Raw genomic sequence first — 7,325 nt, 5'->3', positions numbered from 1 at the left:
TTCTATTTTTGTTTCATCAGACCAGAGGACATTTCTCCAAAAAGTACAATCTTTGTCCCCATGTGCAGTTGCAAACTGTAGTCTGGCTTTTTTAATGGCGGTTTTGGAGCAGTGGCTTCTTCCTTGCTGAGTGGCCTTTCAGGTTATGTCGATATAGGACTCGTTTTACTGTGGATATAGATACTTTTGTACCTGTTTCCTCCAGCATCTTCACAAGGTCCTTTGCTGTTGTTCTGGGATTGATTTGCACTTTTCGCACCAAAGTATGTTCATCTCTAGGAGACAGAACGTGTTTCCTTCCTGAGCAGTATGACGGCTGCGTGGTCCCATGGTGTTTATACTTGTGTACTATTGTTTATACAGATGAATGTGGTACCTTCAGGCTTTGAAAATTGCTCCCAAGGATGAACCAGACTTGTGGAGATGTACCTTTTTTTTTTTTACATCCACAGGTACACCTCCAATTGACGCAAATGATGTCAATTAGCCTATGAGAAGCTTCTAAAGCCATGACATAATTTTCTGGAATTTCCCAAGCTGTTTAAAGGCACAGTCAAGTTAGTTTATGTAAACTTCTGACCCACTGAAAATAATCTCTGTAAATATTTGTTTGAAAAATGACTTGTGTCATGCACAAAGTAGATGTCCTAGCCGACTTGCCACAACTATAGTTTGTTAACAAGAAATGTGTGGAGTGGTTGAAAAACGAGTTGTAATAACTCCAACCTAAGTGTATGTAAACATCCGACTTCAACTGTATGTTGAATATGCAGTATAAGTTTCGCAATCTTTTTTTTACACTCTTCTTTTGTTTGATGTCATTGATGTTAATTTATTATTGATGTGCTCTTATGCAATTCTGCACTATCCTCTGTGAGAGCTGGAATGAAATGTAGATGATAAAGATTTGATTAAGTTCAACTCTTCCCTCATTGACACCTTTGATAACTCTAATACATTATACTACCCTTGCGGTGTTAATACTGTATGATTGACAGGTGTAGGGTCTTAATTTGACCTATATTGTCTCAGATAAATAATCCTCCAGCACCAAGATTTGAACGTTTAGACCAAAACGTTGCTTGATCTGTGGTTAGGCTATTAGCTGGTCAAAAATAGGCTATGAGAAAAGTGCAATTCCATTAATATAACCGTGTATTAGTGTGGGGTTTCAGTGAATTCATGTAAATCACAATGTTCATCTGCATTTCCTATGGTGCTGGAAAATTCTCATCAACAAAAAGAGTGGTCAAATTAAGATCCTACAAAGGTACTATAAATCTACTCACCCTGACCAGTATTTTGAAGTGCAATTTCTGTAATGATTGTGGCTTGAAATGTCATTGATAATGACTGATTATTTTGTGTTTCATGTTAAGTTGGAATCCGTAATGGTGAAACAGCCACGTCCGTTTGCGATATTACAACAATAAAGAAGTCACTGCAAACCATGTACACTTTCTTTCCTCTTCACTCGGTACATCGTTGGACGCGCGCTAGAACGGTGGAATATGTACCGCATGTTCTTTTACCACGCGGTGCGACGCTCGCCGCTCTGCTTCGTCAACAAAACCAAAGCCACGACAGTGGCACCGTTTCCCCACTGCGGATTCCATCTGTAAAGATTGTTCTTTAAAAAAAATATGCTATCTGTTTGTTTTGAAGAATCAGGGTCAGAATAATATCTTATTTTCTACTATCTTGTTGAGACAAAATATTGGAATAATAATACGCATTCGTGGTAGAAAAGCTTACTGCACTCATTGGATAGTCATACATGTATCTTGTTTTGATCATCTGCTGTACATGGTGCAGTTTATATTTATTGTCATAAACACAGTAGTAACAGGTCGTTTTTATAAAGGAGGCAGTTTCCATATTTGTCATTTTCATGTATTTTGCCATTAAAACTCGTTTTTACAGATTTGTAATGAAAAGGTGTCCCTGTGTATGTTTTCTTTCATACCTAAATATTTTGGTTCTGTGTTATTCAATGGATGATCACACAACAGTAATACCGTTTATCTTGAATTATATATCGCCACCTTGTGGCTGCTAGTGTTGAGTTAAATCATTTCTAAAATGACAGACAGGAAATTCTCCATTGCAGTATTAACTGAGAAATGTCATGGTCAGTTTGGAATGTGTTCAGAATGTGTGTGTGTGTGTGGGGGGGGGTTATGCCCTACTAGATGATATCACAGGACAGGATGTTAGCATTGTGTCGTACTCCTCTGAGAGAGGAGGAGGGGGGGGGGTCACTCACTAGTCATTACATTTGTATAGTTGAGTCATTCAGCAGACGGTCTCATCCAGAGCAATTTACAGTTAGTGCTTCAAGATAATTAGGTGGGACAACCACATATCACAGTCAGACACTAGTCAGATACTATTCATGTACAATGCCATGGAGCAATTCAAATCCTTTAGAAGTTTGAATTCTATCTGCAACCCTCCAAATGTTGTCGTCTACTGAGTATTCTATCGCTCTATCCCAAATTGACCCCTGTAGTTTACTTCTTAAGCTATATCAAATCAAATTGTATTTATAAAGCCCTTTCTACATCAGCCAATGTCACAAAGTGCTATACATAAACCCAGCCTAAAACCCCAAACAGATGTTGAAGGTGTAGAAGCACGGTGGACCAGAACCTAGGAAGAAACCAAGAGAGGAACTATTTGACGTAATATGTAACCAATATGGTAATGGTGCCACCTTAAATGACAAGCTATATTGCTCGACCCTATCTCCTTCTCTCAGGGTCTATGGGCTTGACTTGGGATAATGACTCAACTGCTATTAGACCCTACCCCCTTTAAGCAATAAGTCCCGAGGAGGTGTGGTATATGGTCAATATACCACGGCCAAGGGCTGTTCTTATGCAGAGTGCCTGGACACAGCCCTTAGCCGTGGTATATTGGCCGTAGATCACAAACCCCCTCATTGCTATTATAAACTGGTTACCAACGTAATTAGAGCAGTAAATAAAAATGTTTTGTCATACCAGTACCATACCATACCACAGCTGTCAGCCAATCAGCATTCAGGGCTTGACCCACACAGTTTATAAATAGATATAACATAGTAATAGCACCACTAGCCAGTTGGAATTGTTGCTATATTGTGTACACCTATCCACTACTCTCAGATCTACACTAGTGTATAGGGGGCATAGGGGTTATATGGGTTGATTTGGTATGGGACAACTACAGTATGCCCTGGAGTTACTTGGGTGTTTCAGGCTGTTTCTTTGTCTCACTATGAGGACAATGTCTCTGTCAGCCACTAGATGTCACTAGTATCAAGCCACTGGAGACCGATGCTCGGGACTGCAGTTTGCTAAAAACGATGACGTCATGTAGTTAAGATATTAGTTATCAGTCCCTACTGTATTTCCACCAGAAATTGACATAAAGCATAATTGACATGATAATACATTTCCCATTATTTCAGCCATGCTTGCATTTCAATCTACATATTCCCGGGTTCACCCATACGTAGAATGTATGCACACATGACTGTAAGTCGCTTTGGATAAAAGCGTCTGCTAAATGGCATATATTATTATTATATTATATTATATTATATTATATTCCCAATGAAATTTATTATTGGTAATACAGGAGAGTCATTCAAATGAGAACACGTCGAAATGAAATAATGAAATAATTATTGCAGAGGAAACATGCGACCAGACTGGTTAATTTGACCATCGTATTTATTTTCAGAGACAGGGACATGTAGTGAATAGGTCATTCTGGCTATCACATATATACAGTATAGAGTACATTTTCAGTAGAAGTCTACATGGATGGAAAGAGCAGGAGCCACACATCATTTGTCCGGCTTATTATCCATTCTCTCCTCGCCAATTACTAAGGAAATGCCCTGCACCCGAGGGAGGTGTTGAAGGGACATACTGATGTGTTTAAATGTTTGTTGAATCTCATTATATGAATTCCTCATCTACCAGTTATAACATGGAAGATTCAAGTGTTCGTTCTTGGCCATGCTATTCATTAGGTCATTGAGGTTGTTCAGTGAGATGGGCCGTGTTCCAAACATCCATACTAGCATACCGCCTAAGTAATGTATTGTGCACACATTCTATCTAAATATGCTTGTATGGACATTGGAATGTAATCATAGCAGTGAACCAGATTGTACCAATACATCTGGCTGGCTAGAGCTAGAAGTTAGTTACACTTTCACATATGTTTATAGTTTCTGTGGAGTGATACCAGCATTGGATTGCCCCTGGGCAGACATGATGCCTAGTTAGTGCCCCTGAATTGCACATTGCAGAATATCACCACGGAAACACCTAAACTATCCATAAAACATTTGTTTTATTTTTGGGGTGGGTGTTGATCCAAAACTTTGAGTCAGAAGCTGCTATTGTTTGATTTCTTTGAAGGTGTAGTAATTCACAGATAGGTATGTGGATATGTTGGATATTATAGTCAGAGTTGGTTTATAATACTGGCTTGATATTGGATTTGTTATGGTTTCAAGATTCAGCCCTCATGGTTACCCTCTCAACCCCCAGTCATAATGAGGTGTTGGGCCCACTTTAAAATGGCCTGTTTACATTCTTTACCCTGTGTCATCTCCACACAACTCACACCAATGGAATTGACAGGAAAAGGAAAAGGAAGAGAGAGAGAGGGGGGGGGGTAGTCTGCACTCTGTCCTTTAAAGGCAGGTAGGTGTGTGTTTTAATTGTTTCCCCAGCCCCCCCCCCCCCCCCCGAAATCCCAACCCATAGAAACTGATGTTGGCTGTTGTTCTTGTTTTCTAGAAATCATTATCTCTCTCAGAGGAGTACGACATAACGCTAACATCCTGTCCTGTGATATTATCTAGTAGGTCACAACCACCCCCACACACACACACATTCTGAACACATTCCAAACTGACCATGACATTTCTCAGTTAATACTGCAATGGAGAATTTCCTGTCTGTCATTTTAGACATTATTTAACTCAAGCCTACGTGCTGTTATCTTCCCTCTCAGTATGCAAATAATATTAAGGGGGTTTTATTGAGTGCAGGCAGATTAGTAATTTTGCAGATACTCAAACGCTGTACAGTATTGACTGATATGGAGCATTCAAATGCTCATTTATGAGTCAAATATCATTTTATGAGTCAAATATATCAAGTGTCAAAGATAATGACTGTCCACCTACACTACATGGTCAAAAGTATGTGGACACCCCTTCAAACTAGTGGCTTTGGCTATTTCAGCCACACTTGTTGCTGACAGGTGTATAAAATCGAGCAAACAGCCATGCAATCTCCATAGACAAACGTTGGCCGTAGAATAACCTGTACTAAAGAGCTCAGTGACTTTCAATGTGGCACCGTCATAGGATGCCACCTTCCCAACAAGTCAGTTTGTCAAATTTCTGCCCTGCTGGAGCTGCTCCGGTCAACTGTAAGTGCTGTTATTGTAAAGTGGAAACCTCTAAGAGCAACAATGGCTCAGTCCGGAAGTGGTAGGCCACACAAGCTCAGAACGAGACCGCAGAGAGCTGAAGCTTGTAAAAATCATCTATCCTCGGTTGCAACACTCATCACCGAGTTCCAAACTGCCTCTGGAAGCAACGTCAGCACAACAACTGTTCGTCAGGAGCTTCATGAAATGGGTTTCCATGGCCGAGCAGCCACACACAAGCCTAAGATCACAGTGCACAATGCCAAGCGTCAGCTGGAGTGGTGTCAATCTCGCTGCCATTGGACTCTGGAGCAGTGGAAATGTGTTCTTCGGGCCTCCCGGGTGTCGCAGTGGTCTAAGGCACTGCAATGCTAACTGTGCCACTAGAGATTCTGGGTTCATGTCCAGGCTCTGTTGCAGCCGGCCGTGTCTGGGAAACCCATGGGGTGGCACACAATTGGACCAGCGACGTCTGGGATAGGGGAGGGTTTGGCTGACAGGGATGTCCTTGTCCCATTGTGCACTAGTGACTCCTGTGGCGGGCCCGGGCGCAGTGTATGCTGACACGGTCGCCAGGTGTACGGTGTTTCCTCTGACACATTGGTGCGGATGGCTTCTGGGTTAAGTGGGCATTGTGTCAAGAAGTAGTGTGGCTTGTTCGGGTTGTGTTTCGGAGGGCGCATGGCTCTCAACCTTCGCCTTTCCCGAGTCCGTACATGAGTTGCAGCGATGAGACAAGACTGTAACTACCAATTGGATACCATGAAATTGGGGATTCCAATTTGAGGTGATAAATCATCGGGCAGTCCTACGGGCAGTCCTTCGGACAAATTTGGGTTTGGCAGATGCCAGAGGAACACTACATGCCTGAATGCATAGTGCCAACTGTAAAGTTTGGTGGAGGAGGAATAATCATTTTGTGCTGTTTTTCATGGTTCGGGCTAGGCCCCTTACTTCCAGTGAACTGAAATCTTAACGCTACAGCATACAATGCCATTCTAGAGGATTTTGTGCTTCCAACAGTTTGGGGAAGGCTCCTATCCTGTTTCAGCATGATAATGCCCCCGTGCACAAAGGAAGGTTCATACAGAAATCGTTTGTCGAGATCTGTGTGAAAGAACTTGCCTGGCCTGCACAGAGCCCTGACCTCAACCCCATCAAAGACCTTTGGGATGAACTGGAATGCCGACCGCGAACCCAGGCATAATTGCCTAACATCAGTGCCCGACCTCATGAATGCTCTTGTGGCTGAATGGAAGCAAGTCCCTGCAGCAATGTTCCAACTTCTAGTGGTAAGCCTTCCCAGAAGAGTGGAGGTTGTTATAGCAGCAAAGGAGGGACCAACTCCATATTAATGCCCATGATTTTGGAATGAGATGTTCGACGAGCAGGTGTCCACTTTTGGCCATGTAGTGTGTGTCTTCCCACGTCCTGCGGATTATCCCACTTTGTTTAGTCACTGACTCTTTCTCGGTGTCTGTCTGTCTGTCTGTGACATGTTTTAATGAAGGGAGGTGATGATGATTGTGCCATCATCATGATTTCATAGGTCAGCCAATTAGCACATTCTTTCTGCTCGAAGGAATTCCATGGAATCCAGCGCTCTGCTCTGGTTGTCATCTCGCAACCCTGCATTCCTCTCTCTCTCGCTGTGTTTCACTCTCTCTGTGTCTCTCTCTCGCTGTGTTTCACTCTCTCTGTGTCTCTCTCTCGAAGTGTTTCACTCTCTCTGTGTCTCTCTCTCGCTGTGTTTCACTCTCTCTGTGTGTTTATCTCTCTTCATGTCTATCTCTCTCCCTGTGTCTCTCTCTGTGAGTCTCTGTGTCTCTCTCTTTTCTCTCTCTTTCTCTTTGTCTCTGTGTGTCTCTCTCTTTCTCTCTGTC

The sequence above is a fragment of the Oncorhynchus gorbuscha genome, linkage group LG24, assembly GCF_021184085.1.
Source record: "Oncorhynchus gorbuscha isolate QuinsamMale2020 ecotype Even-year linkage group LG24, OgorEven_v1.0, whole genome shotgun sequence".
NCBI lineage: Eukaryota > Metazoa > Chordata > Actinopteri > Salmoniformes > Salmonidae > Oncorhynchus > Oncorhynchus gorbuscha.
The sequence above is the reverse complement of the archived record's forward strand: the minus strand, read 5'-3'. Positions refer to the sequence as shown.